Source organism: Marmota monax, unplaced genomic scaffold (assembly GCF_021218885.2).
Source record: "Marmota monax isolate L192 unplaced genomic scaffold, Marmota_monax_Labrador192_F-V1.1 WCK01_AAM20220418_F8-fsc00271, whole genome shotgun sequence".
Lineage (NCBI taxonomy): Eukaryota > Metazoa > Chordata > Mammalia > Rodentia > Sciuridae > Marmota > Marmota monax.
In genome coordinates, this window is record NW_026694659.1 from 1,687 (window position 1) to 27,307 (window position 25,621).

At 41.1% G+C, this 25,621-nt stretch overlaps 2 long non-coding RNA genes across 8 annotated transcripts in view; one reads left to right on the forward strand and one right to left on the reverse strand.

Annotated features, from left to right (window-relative positions):
* Positions 1-14,866, reverse strand: LOC124078483 (uncharacterized). 7 transcript variants are annotated; one of them, XR_006846919.2, is made up of 4 exons: positions 14,307-14,451; positions 13,235-13,375; positions 2,405-2,603; positions 1-319 (listed from the first exon to the last, which is right to left on the reverse strand). It is a non-coding gene; the product is annotated as an uncharacterized LOC124078483 (long non-coding RNA). The 7 variants fall into 7 exon arrangements; XR_006846915.2 differs by lacking the exons at positions 1-319; positions 14,307-14,451 and adding exons at positions 14,100-14,259; positions 14,729-14,861 and having other exon boundaries at positions 588-2,603; XR_006846913.2 differs by lacking the exons at positions 1-319; positions 14,307-14,451 and adding exons at positions 14,036-14,259; positions 14,729-14,861 and having other exon boundaries at positions 588-2,603.
* Positions 14,810-25,621, forward strand: part of LOC124078482 (uncharacterized) — a 19,535-nt gene continuing 8,723 nt past the window's right edge. The window contains exons 1-2 of the long non-coding RNA XR_006846911.2: positions 14,810-14,947; positions 15,074-15,161. This is a non-coding gene — a long non-coding RNA (uncharacterized LOC124078482). The remainder of the gene's footprint in view (positions 14,948-15,073; positions 15,162-25,621) is intronic.

Sequence of the window (25,621 nt, forward strand, 5' to 3'; positions counted from 1 at the left end):
TATCACAGCTGGGGTTGGGGAGTTGGAAACCAGGTACCTGATCAGCCACAGAACCACGCTGGTAGCCACGCTCACCGATAGATGGGGAGTAAGGTTTTCCAAGATGGATTCCGTCTGTTTCCCGCATAGGGTATTTGGTGAGGTGGGGGATACTGGGGTGACCTTGTGCTTTGTCCAGAGCTAGGTCTGGTGACCCGCAAGCAAAGCCTCTGTGTTCTGCACCAAGCACCACGCAGCTCCACCTTCCACCTGTGCCGAGCGCCGTGCCTTCCATCTCACTTTATACTTCTTGTATATGCTTTTTTCAGAGAGTAATATTCTGAAAATACAAAATTATTATAACTTGTAGTTAATAACCATTTTCATTTCTTAAGAAATTTTTTGCTATGTGTCAGAAGAATAATATATTGAAATAAATTTTGAATTCATTTTTTTTGGCCAAATTCTTATTATAGAAACAAGATTTGCTCTATTGAGAAATAATGTCCAACCAATTAATGACTATGATATTTTGTTATTAGAAACCTAAAAATTATTATGATACATTCATTGGAAGACTAAGAATTGAAAAGGAGTAAATACAAGACTAAGTTGTACATTATTTATTATGCTACAAATGTCTTAATATCATGAACTTTTAAAGCATAAAGATGAAGATGGACAAATATGCATATAATACTTCTATACACACTAATAATGCCTGCTAATGAAAATGAAGCCATTTAGAAAAGACCTGTCTTTTCATTATGCTAACTATACTGATATATGCAAATGCTTAATTTGTAAACACATTTTCCTGGTATTGTGCATTTAATTTTTATTACATAATGGTAAAAATGCATAACTAATTATTCTTTAATGGTGATTAAAATAAGAGAACATATCACAAATAAGAAATATTAAAGAAATCTTTAACAGGGTTTGTTCTATAGACAGTGTGTTTGTTTCATTGATATTTTGAATTTAAGCTTGGTAACACTGAAATGGAGCAAGATATCAAACAAGAATATAGACATTATAAATTAACTGATACTATTTTATCCCATGAAAACACTTTCTAGTTTTCATAAACATGTAGTCTATCAATTAAAAAAATTGAATGACTGCTTACAAAATTCCAATTTGTAGATAGTTTAAGCAAATATACATTATTTTAAGTGTGTAATTTTTTATATACTGTGGAAAATTGAAAATTTTCTAACTCCTTCATTCAAACTCAGGGACTAACAGTTTCAAGGACAATGCCCAATTTCAAGTTTGAAAATTTGGAAATCTTGTCTTCCTTGTAGTTATCAAAAATGGTTTATATTTACAGTCAGTTTATATTTACAGAAACAATGCTAATTAATATATTTCAAATGGGTAGTTTTCAACTACAATTAACTGCATTAAATATATTAACAAATAACAGAATTATCAAAGATTAGTAACCCATAAAATCTTGAACAACTGTGAGTCCTGCTCCATGAGTCAGAAAAAAAAAATAGTTCTATTCTTTAATACCCCTTTAAATTTGTTCCATGCCATAAAAATCCTTCAATGACTAGGTTTTTAGATGCTCAGACTCTATAGGATTCTGCAGACAAGTCCAGGCAACAGTAGGCATTTATTCATTTTCTACAGTCTACAGATTCCTAAACGCATGACATTCATTATCATTACATGTATAAATAAAAAGACATATGTATGGTATATATCATTCCTTATCTAAAAAATAAAAATCTGCAATATTCCAAAATCAAAACATTGGAGACCCATTGTGATGCTACAAGTAGAAAATTACACATCTGACCTCCAAGTATGGTCACAGTCAGAATACAGGTGCACTAAATATATTGCATATAATACTAACTTCAGGATATGTGTAAAGGTGTGTGTAAAGTACTCATGCATTTCTTGTTTAGAATTGAGTTTCATTCCCAAGGTAACTTATGTAATTGAAAACATTTCAAAATCTGAGAATTTGAAACCCTTCTCCCAAACATTTCAGCATAGACATTGAATCTATTCAATCATGCAATCTAAGTGCATGGGGTGTAGGTGGATGGGTTTGTGTATGTGTTCCATGAAATCCAGTATTTAATTACTCCCACTGGAAAATTTACTCAGATATATAATCTGCCATAACCCTAATAAAATTTCTAGTTGATCAAATGAAACATTTCTTCCTTTTTGTTTGTTTCCTCTAGAAATTGCTGCTAAAATTATTACAGATTACAAAGGAAAACATTTATATTTTAAATGCTAAAACTAAACAATAAAGTTTTGCTATAATAATAAATGTCTTACTAAGTGGTATAAATAACAAGGATCTACTGGCAAATTATAGATGGGTAACTGCAAAATTTTGGAGCACATATTTAAAGAAATAAATGCCAACGATCATGTGATGCTTCAGTACTACCCAGTCGGAGAGCTGCAAAATGTTCTTTTAAGGTTCCTGTGGTGATTTTGAGCCTCTGTTGCATCATGAGGGGGAGGTTTGGGCTGGATCCACTCATTGTTCTTCTTACTTGGGAAGATCTTCTTCCTCAGTACAAAGTCATACTTGACTCAAGGATTCAGGGAATAAAAGATAGTTGCGTCATGGGGAATCTTCAGCTCTGGGGAGAGAGGAGAATACAGGTATTAGGTGGCTTTCAACAGATGCACCACAGGACACTCCCAACATCTGAGAGCCTCTGTCAGGAAAGGCATGATCCACAGACCTGCGAGTTCACCAATTCAGCTCCAATACCTACAAAGATGTCCTCAATAGTTCTTCCTGAGGAAAAAATGACTTCAACAGACATAATATCTGCTGCTTTGGCAGAACATTTCAGTTCCTCTTGTATCTGCCATAGGACACTGCAAGGGTTTGCATCCAGAATCTCCTGCAAAAGGCTCAAATGTTGAGTGACTGGTCCCCAATTCAGCAATGATCATAGGTCAGTTTTGGGGGAAGCATTCGATGGTGAGTGCTCTGATGTTATCATGAAATACTCATTCAAGATGAATACAATACTGGGAGGTGGTATGAACTGCAGCTAGTTTGGGCATGGTTGAAGAAAGACCTGCACAGAAGAGGGCCTTTGGTAGGTGTATATTTTCCCAGTTGGCTCCCCTTAATCTTCATTCTCCTAGTAGTATTCCTCATCCTCCTATCTTTCTTTCCCTCCCTCTATCACCCTCATTCTCTCTCTCCTAATCTATGCCCTGATTGGCAAGAGGCTGAGTAACTTTCCACTGCCATACACTTATGTCATTATAGACAGATTCAGTGCATAATCAAATGGAGAGCAATGAGACCCAGAGCCAAAATCCATGATTTCTTTTCTAAGTTATTTTCCTCAAGTATTGTCACAGTGAGAAAAGGCTAACCAATACACATACCACATTTTAGCCATGCTCCTGCCATTGGTGGTGCCTGCCTCCATGTGGTCCAGGCTTCCTAGAATGGATGCCATATCACAAATGCTACCCTACTGAGAACAATGGTTCCAAAGACCAGGGGAGTAACTGCTTTACTTCAGCATTTTGCTATGGCCCAGGGATGCCACAACCCCCAGTGGGTTTCAGACACTCAGCTAGTCCTTCCTCTGAACACCTGTTTCCTGCAGCCTTCCTCTGGCCTACAGCCTGTTCTCAGTCAATGCTGGGCTGGATGTGTGTATCTCTGCTATGATTTCCTTAGCCTACCAAGGCTTCAGCCTTCCTCTTCTGTAAGACTCTACTAACCTAACAAACTTGGTAGATTAATATATGAGATAATTTACCCTAGAATTCCTAGGGGTGGAGTGTTTCAGTGCAGACAGGTTGGGATCATGGCTGCTATGGATGTTTTACTCTCAAAAAAGAAAACAGCAATGGTATTATTTATAGATCAGCTTTGTGGTATACATGCTTAGAAATCCCTCAGATTACTTTAGTTAGGGATAATGATCTCACTATTCTGATCACTTATTGGGAAGCAGACTCTGGCACAGAGGACTTGGGAATTTGTCCAAAGATAGACTATTCGGGCTGTTGCCCAGCCTGTACTTTTTAAAAATTTATTCCTGGTTTTGCTTGCTGGAACACTGACAATACTCCACACAGGCTGTGGTTTTAATGTCATACACAATGCTTTAAATATTGTGCTTCAGGCCAGAAAAGTATCAATTTCATCCTTAGTCCCTGTGTTCCCATCTTCCTCTAAAACCATTCCTATCAGTGGGCTATGGAGCCATCCTGACCCTGAGAGGAAGCTTTCCTCCTTACTCCTCACTGATACCAGCATGGAACGCCTGTTCAGGTCCAGGGAAAAACACATGGTGGGGGTCGCATTAGCCACTGGGGAAGATAATAGAACCTGTAAACCGTTTTTCCAGCCTCAGTGCAGGTTTTCCTGTGCACAACGCCCACCACACCCTGTTTGAGTGTTCTTCTAGGTCAGATACTACTATTTTGAACTACAATTTGTCCTGAGTCCACTTCCAGACCATTGCTCCCTGCCATGAGTAAGACCACTTACTCATGGTCTTCTGAATTCTCCTCCTTTAGCAAGTGTTGGTCCAGAGTCCTGCATATGATTACAGAAGCCCTATCATGGCAGGTCCTGGATCAACATAGGATACAGGCCTTCAGGAAATGGGCCTACCCGAAGGACAGTGGCTACCTGAAGGACAGTGGTCAGGTCATTTGAGTCACCTCAGCTCTAAATAAAAGGATACCATGTCATCACTCTAGTGCCTGAGGGTGGTCTCCTGGTAATCTCGTGGGGTCTTCTGATGGGCTACGAGCCCAATTCTCATACAACACTGTGCTTGTAGCTTCCATTGCCTTGTTTGTGTAGAGTCACATTCCACTCAGAATAAAAGGACCACACAGCCTATGTACAGACACACTCTTCTCCCACCAAGATGGAAGGAATAGACCCTGTCCTCCTATATATCCCTAGTCTACTCTGAGATGCAGGCTGCATTTGTGTGTAGCCCAGGCAGAAGCCCTAGAGGCTTTGATCCTGATTCCCAGGACAAAAACAGACTCAAGGACAAGATCGTGTGTGTGAGTGCTCAATGATAGCCATGAGAGCAACTGGCCTCCTGAGGCTCAGTGCTGACTGGGGTGTATTGGAGCACCTCATTCAGCAAGGGTGATCATTAAAAATGGGATCCTAGAGGTTTAGTTTACACCATATCCATATAAATTCTGCAGAGACCCTCCCAGTTCCTTATTCAAGGGACACAAAGAACCTCATACCAATGTCCTCCATGTGCACCTGCATTCTCCATCCAATACAGTAGATGGGCCTAGGTCCTTTCCTATTCTCATCTCCCACCAATACCTGCCCCTGGACTTCTGGCCTGCCTGCTACCACCAAACATAGACTCCCCCAGACATGGGGGTAGACATACTGGTGCTCTCCCTCCTCTCAGGTCTATCCCTTAACACTGACCTCTCTCTTCCTTGTTTCCATCTATGCTTCCTGACCATTCAGGAGCTCCAATTCTAAAGAGCATGGATAGTCCATGGCATTTGATATGTGTTTGCTCCCTGCCCTGGGTTAAGCATAAGGAGACCTCCCTTCTACTGGTCTTATCAGGACACTCTTACAGTTTTTTCTGCTTTGCTCTTCTAAGCTAATATGAACCAAGAATCTGTCTCCCAAATGCTTGTTTTAGAGGGCCTTGAGGATCTGCTAGTAGTGACTCCTAGGACACTAGGCTTCATGAAGCATTTATTGTCCATAAACCTGTGTCCTCCTTTTGGAGAAAAGGTTCTCCTCCAGGCTGTGGTGATGCTGTCTGTAATTGCAGAGGATACTTCAAGAACTGTGGGGGATGGCAACATCAGCAAACCCAGAAACTGTAAGCCACCCCAGCCTGTCAGTTTGCTCTATAGGGCTTCTAGAACATATAGGAATCTGCGGTTTCTTGCCTCCTTTTGTGGATGTACAGTAGTACCAGAAAAAAAGAGCCAATAAGACCAGTGTTTACCCTCCTTCCTTGATCTTGGCCCACTTGCTGGTGGATCACTTTCCCAGGATGAAGTAATGGTTGACTGGAGAGTTTATGGCACATACGATGTTTCCATTGTCAGGGATCCCATTCTGGGGAGGGAGTGGCAGAAAGGTGGTAGTTGACATTCAAGTAGTACACCACAGGACACACTCAACATCTGAGAGCCTCTGCCATGTCAGGCCATCCACAGACCGTAGAGCCCTCCAATCCAGCTATAGTACTATCAAAGACTTCCTCCGCGCACAAGAACTAAACCAAACTAACACCTTTCAAAGAAAACGCCCCTTGAACACCAGAATGACTCAGTTCAGGTTGGACCTGCCAAAGAACTACTGCTAGTGTTTGTGTCAGAATTTGCCCCCAGTGGCCCATGTGCTGAACCTTTCTTCACAATGCAGGAATACTGAAACATGTGCTTTCAGGAAATTGTTTGATGGTGAGTACCTTGACCTAATCAGTGGATTAATCCATTTATAGATGAATACACTCCTAGAAGGTGATAAAAATTGGAAGTATGTTGGGCATGGATGGAGGATGACCTGAGCAGGAGTATGCCCTCAGGAACAGAAATGTTTTCATGTCTTCCTCTTCCTCCTCATCATTATCCCTCTGATTTGTATTCTTATTCCAGTTATAATTAAACCTACTCTTGTGCTTTTTGTATTCCTCTCTCTTGTTTGCCTCCTTTCCCTCCTCATCCCCCTCTTTTTTCACATCAGTGTGATTCCATTTGTAGCCCATTTTTTCCCTTCTTAGTCAGAGATCATCTTTATCAGTGACCATGGTGCATGCTGCTGCTTGAAGGAGGCTTTCTTCTTTGACCATTATAGATGTCAGCTTTGCAATGAGTGACTGATGCAGGGGAGGACACATGTTAGGGAGGTCCAGCAGCCCCTGGGACAGCACAGAGCACCTGCATATTTTAGGCCCACTTCAGTGCAGTTTCCTTTGTGCACAAGACCCACCACACACTCTGGCTGTTTTTTCTAGGCCAAGGCACTCTTTCTTTCTTTTTTTGGGATGCAAATTGTCTGGAGCCTGCTGGTTGATCATTTCTCCCCACCATCTCGTTGTCCCACTTATTCTGATGCTCTGAGATGATTTATGGGAGCTCAAATTTTCCAAATATTCCTTTTTAAGCAGTGTTGGTCCAAATCCTGCATATCAGCAGGAACCCTATCCTGGAAGGTCACCTGGATCAGCATGAAAAACAGGTCATCAGGGTATGTGGCCTGGAGGTTATGCCCAGACAACAGTGGTCAGAGACATTCAGGAGACACCTCAGCTGTGAACACAAAGGCACCTCTTGTTATCCTGCCACCTAAGGCTGGGCTCCCTGTAATCATATTGGTTCTTCCCATGGGCTACTACCCCAATCCTCATACAATAGTCTGCCTGTAATTGCCATTGACCTGTCTGGAGGCACTTTTCACTCAAGGTAAAAGGACTCAAGAGTCTGTGCACAGATACCTCCTACGCCCACTGAGATCAGAGTAATAGACCAGTGACCCACTATATGCCAGTTCTACTCTAGGATGCAGGCTGATTCTTTACTTGGCACAGGCAGAAATGTTGCAGGCTTTGGTCCTTACAGCCAGGGCAAAAAACAAACTGAGGAACAAGACCATGCAGATGAGAGACTAGAGGCTCAGTGGTGGCTGGGGTGTAATGGGATACCTGAACCAGCAGGGGGAGAACTGAACATGTCTCCTCTGCATCTGGACACCTGAAATATTAGGGTGTATACTCCACATCCATATAAATTCTACAAAGAGACTTTCTCAGCTACCCATTCAAGGGATATGCAGACTCACACTCCTGGCTTCCTGAATGGCTCGTAGGTGTCTGTGGCCCATACAGTGCAGCCTGCACCCTAGATATTTCTCTGACCTCATCTGTCTCCAGCATGTACTCTTACACTTGTGGCTGGCAAACCCCACAGCATGCAGGCCCACTCACAGCTGGAGCTGGGCATACGGGTGCTCTCCCTCCTCTCAGGTCAAGTCCTAAACACAGACCTCTCCCTTCTTTATTCCCTCCTAACCTTCCAGAAGCTCCAATTCAAGATGGCAGGACTAGTCCATGGTGTTGGATATGTTTTCTGCCTTTTCCAGTGTGGTCACCTGTGAGAAACCCCTGCTGTCAGGCTCACCAGGATTATCTCGTATTCCGTCATAATCTGCTCTTCTAGGTTGATGTAAACCATGCAGCTATCTCCCAGCTGCTTGTTGTAGATGGGCAGTGAGGTACTGCTAGTGGAGATACCTGCAATACTGGACACTGTTGTTTTTGGTGGCCATGGGAAAAGGCCTGGACAATTCTGAAGAGGTGTTGCTCAAAGATGCAGTGGAGCTGGACGTCACTGCTGAGGACTCTGAATTCGACTTCAAGAACTGTGGAGATGGCAACATCAGCAGAATCCCCAAAACTTCAGGTTCACAGCACTCTCTATGGGGCTTCTGGAAACTATACCCAGACTTTGAGTTATCTTGGCTCTTTGGATTAGCCAAGGATGCAATCAGAGACAACATTGTCCCCTCAGTCTACCACCAAATAGGAAACCTTACTTTTGCACAGGGCCTGCTTCTAAGCTCCTTTATCCCTCAAAATACTGCCTCTACTCTGGTTGCCTTGCCTGCCTCTGCCTGCTTCTTCCTCTATGTTGTACAAATGCACACCTGCCTCACTGACATACAGAGCACGATCATTTTACTGCCCATGATGCTGTTCTAACTTCCCACTCTGCCCTGTTCAGAGCTCATAGACATATCTTTTCCTTTTGGAACTCATCACCACCCAGAAGTCAGCATCACTCACTGCAGTGGTGAAATGGAGTTGAGACAGGAACATGGGCTCTACAGCAGGAAACAGCAGGTCTAGGCAGCAGATACCAGAAGGAAGTTCAACCACCAAGCCCAGGCATGCAAAGACATTTCATCCATTAGCAGGAAGCTCTCTGCCCTCAGGTCTGGAGGGAATGTTAACACATTCCCTTTCTCAGCCCTTTCTCTGTGGCACAAGTTAAGGCTGGCAAGGCTCTACTGACAGAACTGGTAATGGGATGGACTTCAGCTCTAGAGTTGGGGACAGAGCTAAATTCAGCAGTGGAGCAAGAGCTGCCTGGAACTCCAAAGCTGACACTAAAGCCAGCTCTAGAACTGCCTCTTGCTTCCAAACACATACTGGGTTGAACACAAGCTCTGGATCTGATGCTGGTGCTGCCACTTGACTGGGCACCAGAGCACCTCCTGGAGAAGGCTGTAGCTCTGCAGGTGCTTTAAGAGCTTGTTCTGGAACTGAGGCTGCAGCTAGAGGAGAAATGATTCCAACATGACTGCCTTGCCCTGAGCTTTGCTAGAACAGTCAATACTCTATCTGCCCAGAAGTTTTTAGCCCCAAAGCCCACACAGGATCTCTTCTCAGACCGACAACATTGCCTGAGTGGTAAAAGGCTTATCATTATTCCCAGTGCAACATTAGACTTATAGACTCCATCCAGTGGGACCAAAACATGACCTTTTTCATTTACACTTGTGTACCCTCCTTACCCTTGTATACCCACCCCAGTCCTCCTCTTCCTGCTGCACTTCGCATCCTCAAGCTGGGCCTGCAGGTAGTGGGCACAGTGCTCCAGGTTCAAGCCACTCATGTGTAGCTGCACAAAAGGCAACAGCAGCTGGAGACTTATGGAAATCCTCTAGGTCCATCTGGGTGCCCAGGCTGAAAGGCATGGCACTGTGGGCAGGCAGAAGCCTGGCCTCTGTTTCCCATAGCTCCTGTTTAATTTCCTGTCTCCACAATACAGTCCACCCCAGCCAAGTCCCACTGGCTGTACAGGCTGTGACAGGGCAGGTCTCTAGACAAAGAACCAGCATCAGTCCCAGATCCATGGTGTGTCCAGCTCTCCCTTCCTGCAGGGAAGCCTTACACTCTTCTTTCTGTTTGATACATGTTCTCCAATCTCGAATGCAACCTATGGGAGAATAGTCCTCCTGTTCATCCAGGAGGTCCAAGAAGAAGGATATAAATTTAACACCCATAAACCAATTGAATTCTTACACACCAATGATTAATTGGCTGACAGAAAAAGTAGGAAATCTATGCCATTCACAACAGCCTCAAAAAAATGAAATACTTGGGAGTCTAACAAATAAGGTGAAAGACCTCTATAATTAAAACTACAGAAAACTAAAGAAAGAAATTAAAGAGGACCTTAGAAGATGAAAAGATCTCCCATGTTCTTGGATAGGCATAATCAATATTGTCAAAATGGCCAAACTACCAAAAGTGTTATACAGATTTAATGCAATTCCTACAAAGATTCCAATTATGTTCTTCATAGAAATAGAAAAGGTAGCCATTACTTTCATTTTGGAAAAAAGGAGTCCCAGAATAGCTAAAGCAATCCTTTGTGAGAAAAGTGAAGCAGGAGGCATCACAATACCAGATCTTAAATTATACCACAGAGCTATCGTAACAAAAATGACATGGTATTGGCACAAAAAAAACACACATTAAGACCAATGGAACAAAATTAAACACACAGACAAACACACATAAATACAGTTATCTCATACTAGACAAAGGCACCATAAGCAAACACTGGAGAACAGATAGCCTCTTCAACAAGTGATGCTGGGAAAACTGGAAATCCATATGCAGCAGAATGAAGGTGAGAGCCCTGAACAAAACTCAACTTAAAGTGGATCAAGGACTTAGGTATTAGACCAGACACTGTGCCTACTAGAAGAAAACATAGGCCCAATGCTCCTAGGAGCCTAGGAACCAACTTCCTCAGCAGGACTCCTAAAGCACAAGAAGTAAAATCAAGAATCAATAAGTTGGATGGTATCAAACTAAAAAGCTTCTGCACACCAAAGGAAACAATCAAGAACATGGAGCCACCTGCACCTCAGACAGAGCACTAATCTCCAGGATATATAAAGAACTCAAAAATCTTAACACACACACAAAAATAAAAATAAATGGGCAAAGGAACTGAGCAGACACTCTGCAGAAGAAGAAATAAATATTCAACACTCTAGCAATTAGAGAAATAACAATGAAAATGATACTGAGATTCCATCTCACTCCAGTCAGAATATCCACTATCAAGAATACAAGTAACAATAAATATTGGAAAGGATATGGGGAAAAAGGTTTACTGATCCATTGCTGGTGGACCACAAATTGGTGCAATCACTATGGAAAGTAGTATGGAGATTCTCCAGAAAACTTGGAATTGAATCACCATTTGACCCAATTATCTCACTCCTTAGTGTATATCCAAAGGACTTAAACATATTACAGCCACATCAGTGTTTATAACAGCTCAATTCACAGTAGCTAAGTTATGGAACCAACCTAGGTACCCTTCAACAGATGAATGGATAAAGAAAGTGTGGTATATATAAACAATGGAATACTAATCAGCCATACAGAAGAATAAAATTATGGCCTTTGCCAAAAAATGGATGAAACTGGAGACTATCATGCTGAGCAAAATAAGCCAATCCCAAAAACCAAAGACAGAATGCTCTTTGTGATATTTGGATGCTAACACACAATAAGGTGGGGTGGGGGAGATGTAAGAAAAGAAGTTCATTGGATTAAACAGAGGGGAATGAAGAGAAGGAAGGGTGAATGGGTATACGAAAGATAGTAGAAGGAATCAGACATAATTTTCCTATGTTCAAATGTGAATACATGACCAGTGTACCTCCACATCATGTTCAACCATAAGAATTGGATCCAACTTAGAATAAGTTATATTCCATGTACGTGTAACATGTCAAAATACATTCTACTATCATGTATATCTAAAAAGAACAAATATTTTTTAAAAATAAACTCAAATAGGCTGTTGATTGCCTCCTTCATCTCCTAGTTTGTACATCCTACTCAGGCAATGGTTAATTAAATGCAACTCTCCCCAGGAAGAGATCATCTCCTCCCAGTTGCATCATGGGTAATGACAAGGATGAACAGTTTGGCAGTTTCTTCAACAGTCAAACATATACCCACCGTAGAATCCAGCAAATCTTACCCTTAGCTATTTATCCTACAGAATTCAGAACTTATCTTCACACAAAAACTTGTACATGAATGCTTAGCTGGATCTCTTCATAATCACCCCAAACTAGAAACAAACCCAAAAGTCTTACTATTGTTGAATGAACCAATTGTGATAATCCATACAATAAATACTAACTACTCAGCAATAAGAAAAAAAATTATTGATAAAGGCAACAGTTTGGATGGATCTTAAAGGCATTATGTCAAGGAAAAAATCCAGTCTCAAATTGATATTTGGATACTAATACACAATAAGGCAGGGTGAGGGAGGTGTAAGAGAAGAAGTCTGTGTCCATTTATATGAGGTTCCCAAGAGTTCCAAACTATAGTGATGAAGAAGAGATCATGCATGCTAAGATTAGGCATGGGACAGGTGTGTGGCTATAGCAGAGTAGTAATGGAGGAATTTGAGGGCTAACAGAACTTTTTCTGTAACCATATTGTGGTGCTGGTTTCATGAGTCTCAATGTATATTGAAACCCAAAGAACTATAAGCCAAAAGGAATGTCCATTTTACTGTAGGACAATTGAAAAAAAAAGGGAGGACTAAACTTTTGATATTAATTATATAAAAGACCAAGAAAGACTGAAGAAATGTTCCAAATAAAGAAACCTGAAGAGACATGACATAAAAACAATACCCAGATACCACACTGGAAGAGAAAAATGACAGAACATCCTTTTTATTAATAGAAAAAACACATCTCTGATGTTTCAGTTCTAACATTTCTCAAAACCTGGAAAGAAATCACTAGTGCCCTTCAGTTCTGGTCCTTTGGTATTTTTCTACATGAATTACTTAATAGATTCAATTAAGTGTCCACGGGTTTCTTGCTAAATGAAGGGCAACTTACAGGTAGAGATAAGATAGGAGAAATTTCACTTTCCATCTTAGGCTTTGAATACAGTCTGCCAAAACATTTATCCACTCTTCTTTTATAGTACTTTCTGTTATAAAAATATTAAAAAATTTTGGTGGCTTTTAGGAGTTAATTTTCTAAATAATTGAGATTTTTTTCCTAGTTCTATAGGGAAGGTGTACAATGTGCAGCTTTATAAGCATCTTCTTAGTCTCACTGTTAAGAGATCATTTTTTTTCAAAGTGTAAAACTGTTCTTTCCCAGTTATTTACACTATTACATGAAACAGCAAATCCCAATGCTAACTGACTCACTTACCAAAATGAATTAGACTCACTGATCGTCAGTGGACCTGGACTCCTCCGTGGTGGTCTTGGTCCTTCCTTTTTCCTCTTAGCAATTTGTTCTCAGCCTGCCTTCTACTGTAGTGGCAAATTCTGACAGCAGCAATCCGAGCTTCTGTGTTTGTTTAATCACATCAAATGAAAGAAATGTTATCTTTAACTAAACAGAAGTCCCCAACCTCACTGACTGTACACCTTATGGCATCTGTTACCTTTGAACCAACTGCAGCCAAACACTAGGGGGTGCTACTGTAGAAGAGGAAGAGTGGATGAGAGAGGGCACCCTAATGTCTCCAGTAGTCATTCTCTTAAGTTGACATTTTCTTTACCTAATAGAATCGGCTACTATCTATTTGATCCATACCATGTGCTGCTCTTTGCATCCTTTGGCCACTTCAAACTACAGGGAACTCAGTTATCTTTGCAGGTTACCTTAGTTATGGGATTGTATGGGGAACACTAATGGAAGGTCAGGGTGACAGCAAACTCCTCAGCACTTCAGCAGGAAGGCTGCTTGGGGAACTGGGGGGCCCATCAGGGCACAGCAGCAGCTCCAGGGACTCCAAGGCCAACCTCATGGGGAGCCTGGGAAGCGAGGGTCCTTGGCTTTCTTTTGGTGTCGTTTCTCTTAGGTGCTTAGTCCCAACACCCTGGGAGAGTCTGTTTTCTACCACATCCCTGACTGCACAGGGCCACCACAGGGCAGTGCTACCCTGAGTGTCCTGCCTGCTTGAAGGAAGGTCCCACTTCCAACCTGAGGCTGGGGCAGACCCACAACATATGCCCAGGAAAGCCCTCGCCAGCAGCTGGCTGTCCAGGAGGCCCTTGGAAGTGGTCACCTCACAGCAAGGAGAGTGGCAGGCGCCTTCCCAGGGCCCCTGTCCTCCTGGGCAGCAGTCCCATCACCCTGGCTGAGGAGCCATTTCCCAGGGGAAAGCCCAGCATCCGGGCGAGTCCACACGGTCCCAGGGCCACGAGGGGCAGCCGCAGGCCTCACACCTAGGAAGTTGGGGACAGGTGAGGAGACTAGTTAGTTGCTGTCCTACCCTAGGTCACCAGCTGAGCTGACAGCCGGGCAGGCGGGGCGCCTAGGGTCCGGCCCTCCGCCTGCAGAGGTGGACCCGGAAGCGCAGCGGAGCCGTCGCCAGGGAGACGGGGGCGGGGCCTATGCCGGGGCGCGAACTTGGAGCCTGGTCGCGCGGAGCTCCGAGGGGGAGGAGCCGGAAGTAGCGCCCGGAGGCGGGGCTGCGGGGCTGCGGGCCCAGGGTGGCGGGTCCGGCTCGCGGGGTCCAGGAGCGGAGAAGGGGCGCTGGCCGGGAGCGGCCCCGGTCTAGGCGCCCACACGAGGCTGGGACCCGGGAGGACGCTGCCGCCGCCTGGGAGCCTCGGTCCGGGCTGCCTGTGCCCTGGAGCCGCCCGGGCGGTCCCCACAGCGCCCACCGCCCGAGCCCGCTGTCCCCGTTCTCACCTGAGGGCTCTCCTCAGCGGAGCTGCTGTTCACAGCTGGGTGGGGTTTGACTTGCAGGGTCCTGGTCAGGATGCGGGGGCCTCAGCCGAGTGGCCTGCGCCGCGGACCTCAGGGGAGAAGAGGTGGCCTGACCCGCAGCCCCCTGGAGAGGGGAGGGCGACGGAGGAGCGCAGTGTGACCTGGGGAGCAGGAGGCGGTTTAAAAGAGGGACCCGCCCAGGTATTTCAGGTCTCACTGACTCAGTCACACGTCTGTATCCTGTTTTTTTCTTTCTCTTTCTTCCTTTACTTCCTGATTTACAAACCCCTTCTTGTTTTCTTCCTGGTCCTGGTTAACACTGTCAAGAAATCCTACAATTTTTCAAGCATTAACTGAAGCAGTCTAATTTATGAAGATTTATATGTCGGTGCAGTGGAAAGAGCAGTGACTTAAGGTAGGGATCAAGGGACCATCCTGCGGGCTCTGGTTACTGTATTAAATTAGAAACAAGAGAAGGGAATCAGATCATTGTTATGGCCCCATGCAATCAAAATGTAGCATTCAGTGACTCCAAATGGTAGTGGTTTATTACTCAAAAGTAATGATTGCATGCTAAGTTTATGGCACTTGCCTAAGCATTTCATTTAGTCTTCATGGTAACCATGAGATAGTACTGTTGTTTGTCTCATTTGACAAAGGAGAAAGTAGTCCACAGGAGCTAAGTAATTTTCAAATGTGGTGAAGCCAGTTTTTTTTTTTTTTTTTTTAGTTAAAGCTGAAATGTTTCCTCCTGATGCATCTTCTTGTTGTAATTGTGCTTGAATTTTCACGTGGCCAGAGACTTTTGTTCACCTTGGAATGGAATGAATTTTACAGCTCTAAGGAATTTTAAGTAGCATTAGTTTTAACCCCTCATTGTATAGTTAAATCAAAACCTAGAAAATGTCAGTTTGTAACAACAGTATGTGTAAGAGGTGGGGACAGCTTTTTGCTTAATAAATAACTGATAGTGAGTTGAAGTTGAATTTTCTGATTTTAAAATATGGAAAAAAGTATGTTGTTTGGTCAATTTCAAGATTTATTCAAGAATTTTTTAATTTTTATTAGACGTTATGCTTCTTTTTGTGGCACACTGGAAACGGAAATGAGAACAGGATGGTGACCCCTCTACCTTTTTTTTTTTTTTTTTTTGGTAGTTGGGATTGAATCCAGGGGCACTTAACCACCACATCCCCAGTCCTTTTTTATGTTTTGTTTAGGGACAGGCTCTTGCTAAGATGCTTAGGGCCTCCCTAAGTTGCTGAGACTGGTTTTGAACTCATGATCCTCCTGCCTGGTCCTCCTGAGCAGCTGGGATTACAGGCATGTGCCTCCACACCAGACAAGTTGGTGACATCTTTCAGCCAGAAACATTGCCCAAGAAAGAGATCATCAAGTTTGCTAAGAAGCAAATGATTCTGTTACAGAAAGGGTGTTATCAGGGTGACCGGGCACAGCTTTGCATTCCTGGAGTCCCAGTCACTCTGGAGACTGACAAAGAAGGATCACTTGAGCCTAGGAATTTGAGAACAGCCTGGGCAACTTAGTGACACCCTGTGTCAAATTTGAAATAATAATTATAATGAGGATAAGTGAGGAAAGAGAGGAAGGAGGAAGTAACTACTATTTGGGCTGAAACAGAGTTGGCCATGTGATGATAATTGCTAAAGCAAGATGATGGGTACATAGAGATTAATCATACCATTTTCTTCTACTATTTTATTTCTTCTACTATTTTATTTATTCCATAAATAAAAAAGGAAAAGAGAAGGTAATATCATTGTATAGGTCAAGTTAATATTTCTCTAAGTGTCTCTTTCTTAAACATGTTCTAGTTTATTGGTTTTGGAGGGTCTTTTTAGAATGTGTTTATCCATTTAGTATTTTTCATTTCTGGACTGAAATCTTTTAAAATTATTTATAATTGGAAAAAGAAATTTAAAAACTTAAAACTGTTGCTGGAGAAAGTGATGATATTATTATGGTAATGAAACAGTTGTGAATATTGCTTTAATTTTTCTTTGCTTAGGGGAAGTATCATATGATAAATAGAATTTCCCTGAGGGCTGTCAATTTACTAGAGACTACCTGGCTTCTGTTCTGTTCTTCTGCTTCCTCTCTGCCCTTGATTAAGTTTTTACCACTCCAGGTAACTGTAAAAAAAATTAAAACGAGGTTAATGGCCTCTAAATGTCTTTCTATGTGAAATGAACATTCTTTCCCCTCTTCCTCTCACAATCTCCCTTATTATAGAGGAGTCAAGTTGAAATGTTAAAGACACAAAGTTGCACACCCAAACATATAGTAAGAGTCCTTAAGGAAAGTTATAAAAGATGGCCATTCCATGAAATCTGGAAATCTTAAGTCTTTTTCCCATTCTTCCCTGTCCCTCTCAGAGAAGTTGAGCATGCTCAGAACTTTAGTGACCTGTAGATAATATAATCTGCACCTACATCTCCATCCCTAGATGTGACTACTGACCAAGATCTGACCGTTCTATCTCCTGCCTGGGGAAAAAATCCTTACACATTTCACTTGTCATCTTCTCAAACTGAAAATGACCAAACCCCCTCCTCTGGGTGAGTCCACAACACCACTGGGTCTTGTGCCTTTTGGCTTCAGAGCTGCTTGAACTTTCCTTTTGCCTTTATCTTCCACCTGTATCCGTTATAAGACCCGTGGTCGCATCACTGTATCCCTCCGTACGACCTCTCTCTCTCTCCATTTCTCTGTCTCCTGCCTCATGAAGCCTCTGTCACCTGTTTTCATCCACTTGTTTGGTCTGCTTGTTTCCTAGGTCTGTCGCACCATTTCCTGTGAACTGGCCTTTGGTGATGTTCTTCTAAACTTCTCCACTGCTTTCCTGCATCACCCCTGCCTCCTCCCATTTGATATAGTGTCTCATCATTGCTTTCTGGTTTGTCTGTCTCATGTGAGTAAAGCACATCCTTCAGTGGCTTCCTAGCAATCAGTATGTAGGAGGTAAATTATTACCTTGTTTAGTATTTATAATGCCTTTATTCTATTGTTTGAGTGTGGCTCTAAGTTGATATAGAAGTCTGAAGTTTTCTACATGTGTTTTGATTTTGTTTTGTCAAGCAGTATAGTTTCTATTGTTGGAATACTTTCACATAAATGTCCAGAGGAGGGCAGTCCTAGAGCTAGTTTGGTCTCCCAGTGGTGTCCTGAGGACACAGACTTCCCTTCTTTTCTTGTTTCTGCATCTTCATCCTGTCAATCTGGGAGACCAGGGATCTTAAGTTTTAGTTTTATAGTGTTATTCAGAGGGCGGGCAAAGAAGAAACAGTTGACCCTAGAGGTTGAAGGAAACAGTCTGCAGAATATGCCACAAGACTTTTGGGAATGCTGTATAGAATTTCATTTTCATTTTCTCTAAGAAATGTCATTGGCTTCTGATTTTTCTACCACTGTACTGAAATTTCTATTTAGTGATTTAAATGTTTAATTTTAAAGAGCTCATTATTGTTTTTAAATTAATAAATTCTCATTAGGTCTATATGACAGCAAAATGCATTTTGATTCATTTATACAATTGCAGCACACTTTTTCATTTCTCTGGTAGTACATGATATAGCGTCACACCATATGTGCAGTCATATATATACCTAGGGTAATGATGTCCATCTCATTCCACCATCTTTCCTGTGCTCATACCCCCTCCTCCCCCCTCTTGTCCCCCTTTGCCCAATCACAGTTCCTCCATCTTTACCATGCTCCCCACCCCCCCCCCACCCCATTGTGGATCAGCATCCACTTATCAGAGAGAACATTTGGCCTTTGGTTTTTTGGGATTGGCTTACTTTGCTTAGCATGATATTCATGCTAACTTCATCCGTTTACCTGCAAATGTCATGATTTTATTCTCTTTTAATGTTGAGTAATATTCCATTGTGTGTGTGTATGTGTGTGTGTGTATATATATACACATACACACACACACACATATATATATATATATATATATATATCACAGTTTCTTTATCCATTCATTTATTGAAGGGCATCTAGGTTGCTTCCACGGTTTAGCTATTGTGGATTGAGCTGCTATGAACATTGATACTCCTACGTTACTATAGTATGCTGATTTTAAGTCCTTTGGGTTTAGACCCTGGAGTGGGATAGCTGGGTCAAATGGTGGTTCCATTCCAAGTTTTCTAAGGAATCTACATACTGTTTTCCATATTGGTTGCACCAATTTGCAGTCCCACCAGCAATTTATGAGTGTGCCTTTTCCCCCACATCCTCACCAATACTTACTGTTGTTTGTATTCTTGGTAACTGCCTTTCTGACAGGAATGAGATGAAATCTTAGAGTAGTTTTGATTTGCATTTCTCTAATTACTAGAGATGTTGAACACTTTTTCATATATTTGTTGATTGTGTATCTTCTGTGTAGTGTCTGTTCAGCTCCTTAGCCCTTATATTGATCGTGTTGTTTGTTTTTTGGGTGTTAAGTTTTTTGAGTTCTTTATATATCCTAGAGATATGTGCTCTATCTGATATGCGTATGGCACAAATTTACTCCCAAAATGTAGGCTCTCTGTTCACTTCAATGATTGTTTCTTTTGCTGAGAAGAAGCTTTTTAGTTTGAATCCATCCCATTTCTTGATTTCTTGATTTTATTTCTTGCACTTTAGGAGTCTTGTTAAGGAAATCGAGGCCTAATCTGATGTGATGAAGATTTGGGCCTAGTTCTTCCTCTGTTAGGCGCAGGGTCTCTGGGCTAATTCCTAGGTCCTTGATCCACTTTGAGCTGAGTTTTGTGCATGGTGAGAGAGAGGGGGTTTAGTTTCATTTTGCTGCATATGGGTTTTTAGTTCTCCCAGCACCATTTGTTGTTTTTGGTGCCTTTGTCTAGTATGAGATGACTATATTTATGTGGGTTTGCCTCTGTGTCCTCTATTCTGTACCCTTGGTCTACATGTCTGTTTTGGTGCCGATGCTGATTTTGTTACTATAGCTCTGTAGTATAGTTTAAGGTCTGGTATTGTGATGCTTCCTGCTTCACTTTTCTTGCTAAGGATTGCTTTGGCTATTCTGGGTCTCTTATTTTTCCAAATAAATTTCTTGAATGCTTTTTCTATTTCTATAAGGAATGACGTTGGGATTTTAATTGGAATCGCAATGACTCTGTATAGTGCTTTGGGTAGTATAGCCATTTTGACAATGTTAATTCTGCCTACTCAGGAGCATGGGAGATCTTTTCATCTTTCAAGGCTTCTTCTATTTATTTCTTTAATGTTCTGTAGTTTTCTTTGTAGAGGTCTTTAACCTCATTTGTTTATATTTTATTTTTTGTGAAGCTATTGTGAATGGGGTAGTTTTCCTAATTTCTCTTTCAGAGGATTCATCACTGATGTATAAAAATGCTTTTGATTTATGGGTTTTGATTTTATATCCTGATACTTTGCTGAATTCATTTATTCTAGAAGTTTAGTGGTGGAGTTTTTTGGATTCTCTAAGTATAGAATCATGTCGTCTACAAATAATGATAGTTTGAGTTCTTTTCCTATTCATGCCCCTTTAATTTCTTTTGTCTAATTGGTCTTGCTAGAGTTTCAAGGACTGTGTTGAGTAGAAGTGGTAAAAGAGGGCATCCCTGTCTTGTTGCAGTTTTTAAAGGGAATGCTTCCAGTTTTTCTCCATTTAGAATAAAGCTGGCCTTGGGTTTAGCTACTTGTTAAATTTGGTTTCCTCATGTTTTCCCTGAGTTATTTTATATTCTTTTATTTCCAATATTTCTATTTGGTTCTTTTAAAATATTTCTAACTCCTTATTGAATTTCTTATTCATAGCTTTTATGATGTTGAGAATGTTCCTAGTATCCCTAGATTTTCTAGTGTTTTGAACGTGAAACGGTGCTGTATTTTGTCAGATGCTTTCTCTGAATCAATTGATGTAATCAAATGATCCTGTAAGTTTATTGATGTAATGAATTATGTTTATTGATTTCCGTATGTTGAATCCTTGCATTCCTGTAATGAACCCAACTTGATCATGGCGCACTATTTTTTTTAATATGTTTTTGTATGCGATTTGCCAGAATTTGTTGAAAATTTTTGTATCTATGTTCATCAGGGATATTGGTCTGAAATTTTCTTTCCTTGATGTGTCTGTGCCTAGTATCATCTATCAGGATGATACTAGCCTCATACAATTAGTTTAGAAGAGTTCTCTCCTTTTCTATTTCATGGAATAATTTGAGGAGTATTGGTATTAATTCTTTTTTGTAGGTCTTGTAAACTCAGCTGTGTATCTGTCTGGTCCCAGGCTTTTCTTGGTTGGTAGGCTTTTGATGGTGTCTTCTATTTCCTTGCTTGACATTGATCTGTTTAAATTGTGTATGTCTTCCTGACTCAGTTTGGGTTGATCATGTGCCTATAGAAATTCTTGTAAGATTGTTCCCTTACTGGTATGAAATGACATTCTTTGTCTCTTCTGATTTTTTTGTTTGAAGTCTCCTTTGTCACATATCAGAGTAGCAACTCCTGTTTGTTTTGGGGTTCCATTTGCATGGTATTTCAGTTTATACGTTTTCACTTTCAACCTGTGGTTGTCTTTGCCTGTAAGGTGCATCTCTTGCAAACATCGTATAGTTGAGTCTTGTTTTATAATCCATTTCTGCCATCCTATGTCTTATCTTAATTGGAGAGTTGAGACAATTACAGGGAGATATTTATTAATTCCTACTGTGTTGATTTGTTTATCATATTTAATTTGATCATGTTTCTCATTTATTAGCTATTTTTCAAATTAGCTTTGTTCATTTTTGAACCCCAGGGTTCGTTTTTCATTTCTTCTGTGTGGAGTATTTTATTAGGTTCTGTGGTGCTGGTTTAGTTGTCATGAATTCTTTTGGTTTCTGCTTATCTTGGAAGGCTATTATTTTGCCTTCGATTTTGAAGGATAACTTTGCTAGATATAGCAGTCTTGGTTGACAATTCTTTTCTTTCACGACTTGGAACACATCATTCTAAGTCCTTTGGCTTTTGGAGTTCATGCTGAGAAGCTGGAAGTGATTCTGATAGACTTGCCTCTATATATGACCTGTTTTTTACTCTTGAGGCTTTTAAAATTCTGTCCTTGTTCTGTGCGCTAGGTATTTTAATTGTAATGTTTCATGGAGAGGTTCTTTTTAGATCTTGTCTATTTGGGGTTCTGAATGCCTCTTGTATCTTGATGTCCATCTTATTCTCAAGATTTGGAAATTTTTCTATTGTTATTTCCCTGAATAGGTTATCAGTTTGTTTATTCTGCATCTTACAACCCTTCTCCATGCCAGTGATTTTTAAATTTGGTTTCCTCATGTTGTCCCTGAGTTATTTTATATTCTGATTGTACTTACTTATTTCTTTTTTCTTTATGCTGTCTGAATGTTCAAGACTGGCCACTTTGTCTTCTAACTCTTGAGAATCTGTCTTTAGCATGGTCTACTCTATTAGACTTTCAACTGAACATTTTATTTGATTTATAGTGACTTTTATTTCCAATATTTCTATTTGGTTCTTTTAAAATATTTCTAACTCCTTATTGAATTTCTTATTCATACCCCATACTCACTTTTTCAATGCATTCAGTTATTTTTCTGTGTTCTCTTGGAATTCATTCGTCATTTTTATAATGATTATTTTAAATACCTTATCTGATATTTCATCACCTTCAATATCTTCATGGTCAGTGCTGGTGAATTATGAACTTTAGGATGTGTCATGTTACCTTGGTTTTTCATATTTCTTGTATTTCTGTGTTGAGTTTTATTCTTCTCTTGGATGGTATTTCTCTTCCACCCTTATGGGCCATTTTAGGGTATATTCTTTAGTTGCCAAAGTATCCTAGAGTGATCTAGATTGAGACCTCTGAGTAGGTGTGGTATCCATAGCCTTTGCATTATTTCTGTATTTTTGCTGTAGCAATGGATGTCCATAGGTGGGACCTGGGGGCTCAGCCATAGTTGTTTCTGCTTGGGGCCTGGTTGTTAGTTTTGGTCTCTGTCTCTTCTATTCTTTGTATTAAAGGATGCTGAAGATTGTCATTAATTTGTGTAGGGAGCAAGGTGCACTGTCTTTTGATTCAATTGAATTCAGTATCAGAATTTCTACTCTGTGAACTTGTACTGCCCTGTGAGGTTCCCAGCACCTCACAGAATAGAGCAAAAGTAACAATAGCAACAACCAATGTGAATGATATATAGCATTAAAATAAATAGCCAGTCCCTACTATGACAGCTACAACACTAATTACCCCCCCACACACACACACACACAAACACAAACCAAGGATGGCAGAGTCAGCAATTGTCAACAGTAAAGACAACAACCATGAACTAGATCTGACTTTAAAGCAAACATCAGGTGTCAATTATGTAATCCACAGCAGTAATAATTGTATTGACACTAATGGTTGGGGAAGGAGTTATATAAATCAGTTCTAAAAGATGGTTAAAATATAGTTAACTAAGAGAAAAGAAAATGTTAGGAAGATAGAAAATAATTTGCAGTTTCAAAAAATGAACAGAAACAAGGCAGAAGAGATGTAGCAGGTGATGGTTGCAAGGAAGAAAAAGACAAATAGAAACAAAGTGAAGGGGGAGAGTGAGTGAGTGAGTGAGTGAGAGAGACAGAGAGAGAGTGAGTGAGAGAGAGAGAGAGAACAAGAACAATAGAATTAGGCTGTTAGCAGGGGAAGAAAAGAGAGAAAGAGCCATAAAACAAACAAATGAAATCTAAACAAGACAAAACCCCAAAGCATACAAACCAACCCCCCCTTATCCTCAAAGGACAAGGCAAGAAATAATAGGTACATTTAAAAATGGTAAAAATGAAAAAAGAAACAAATAAGTATATATGTCCCTAACCCAGTCAGCACAGCAAGAACACACACAGACAGCAAAGAAGAAAGGAATGAAGGTAAAGGAAATTATTCTTTTATTTATTTATTTTTTAGTTATAGTTAAACACAATACCTTTATTTTATTTATTTATTTATATGTGGTGCTGAGGACCAATCCCAGGGCTCGCACGTGCTAGGCAAGTGTTCTACCACTGAGCCACAACCCCAGCCTGAAAGGAAATTATTCTTAATGAAAAATGAGAGAATCATCTCCACTGATGTGATCAGAATAGTCAATGAGAATGGATGGTCACTGCCTATGTCCAACTCTTTTTCTTTCTGTTTCTTTTTGAGCTATTTACTGAGAACCAAAGTAAGGTCTGGGGGTTGTTAACCTCTTTCTCTTTTGATGTTGCTCTCTGATCTGTCAGTTGGAGTAGCCTCAGACTGAATCTGGTTGAAATAAGTCTCACTTCCCTTCTTATCAGCATGAGGTAGGATGGGATGGGAATTACTATCAGGTGGAGTTTTGTCCTCACAGACAGATCAGTGCATTCCCAGGGTGGGCCTACTGTAGAGTTCTATGAGTAAGGTGGGCTTTAGTTTAATCAGGCCTCAGGAGCTTGGTTGGGGGGTGTCTCCTCTGGAGAGATTAAACAACACACCCCTAGGGCCTGGCAGTTACAGATCTCTATTGGGGGTCTAGATCTCAGAAACCTCCCAGGAATTCACTGAGGACAAGAGAGCCAATCCTCCACACATTCTGCTGCTGGGGACCAGCCATCACAGGCTAGTCCCTGATTATATTCACACCCACCTGTTCAGATTCCAGACTCACTTGAGCTTGTTATATGAGCTGACAGACTCACAGAAAAAGTGAGTAGGGCTCCCTTTCACTTTTCCAACTCAAATCCCCCAGGGTACAATCTTCTCTGTGCCTGTTTCACTCACCTTCTGCTATGTACTTCCTAGGCTACGTGATATGTAGGCACTGTAAGGTCAGGCAGTGGTGACCAAAAAAAGGCAGATTTAAAAGGCTGCTGATTTGGTGCCAGTACCATGCTGTTTTTGTTACTATTGCTCTGTAGTATAGTTTAAGGTCTGGTATAGCGATACCACCTGTTTCACTCTTCCTGCTTAGAATTGCTTTAGCTATTCTGGGTCTCTTCAAATTAGTACAGCCAATTTGGAAAGCAGAATGGAGATTCCTTGGAAAGCTGGGAATGGAACCACCATTTGACCCGGCTATTCCTCTTCTCGGACTATACCCAAAGGACCTAAAAACAGCTTACTACAGGGACACAGCCACATCAATGTTAATAGCAATACAATTCACAATAGCTAAACTGTGGAGCCAACCTAGATGTCCTTCAGTGGATGAATGGATAAAAAAAATGTGGCATTTATACACAATGGAATATTACTTAGCACTAAAAAAGAATAAGATCATGGCATTTGCAGGGAAATGGATGGCATTAGAGAAGATTATGCTAGGTGAAGTTAGCCAATCCCAAAAAAACAAATGCCGAATGTTTTCTCTGATATAAGCGGGGTGACTCAAAGTGGGGTAGGGAGGGAGAGCATGGGTGGAAAATTACCTCTAGATAGGGAATAGGGGTGGGAGGGAAAGGGAGGGAAAAGGGGAATAGCAAGGATAGTGGAAGGAGACGGTCATCATTATACAAAATACATGTATGAAGATGTGAATTTGGTGTCAACATACTTTATATACAAACAGATATGATAAGTTGTAGTACAAAGATATATTAAGAATTGTGATGCAAAAAAAAATAAGAGAGCTCATATATAATGGCAAAAAAAAAAAAAAAAGCTGCTGAACAAGGCTTTATTGAGATTTTGCTCCCAGGTGAGACCCTCCAGACCAACAGGGCAGGTCTGGGGAGAAGAGTGTGTGGCTCAACTGGAACTTTTATTGGGCTCAGGGCAGGAAGGGAGGGCTTGGACAGGAAAAGGGGTTTTTAGAGTCCCTTGTCCTACTAGAGTTGGTCGGAGGAGCTTGCTAA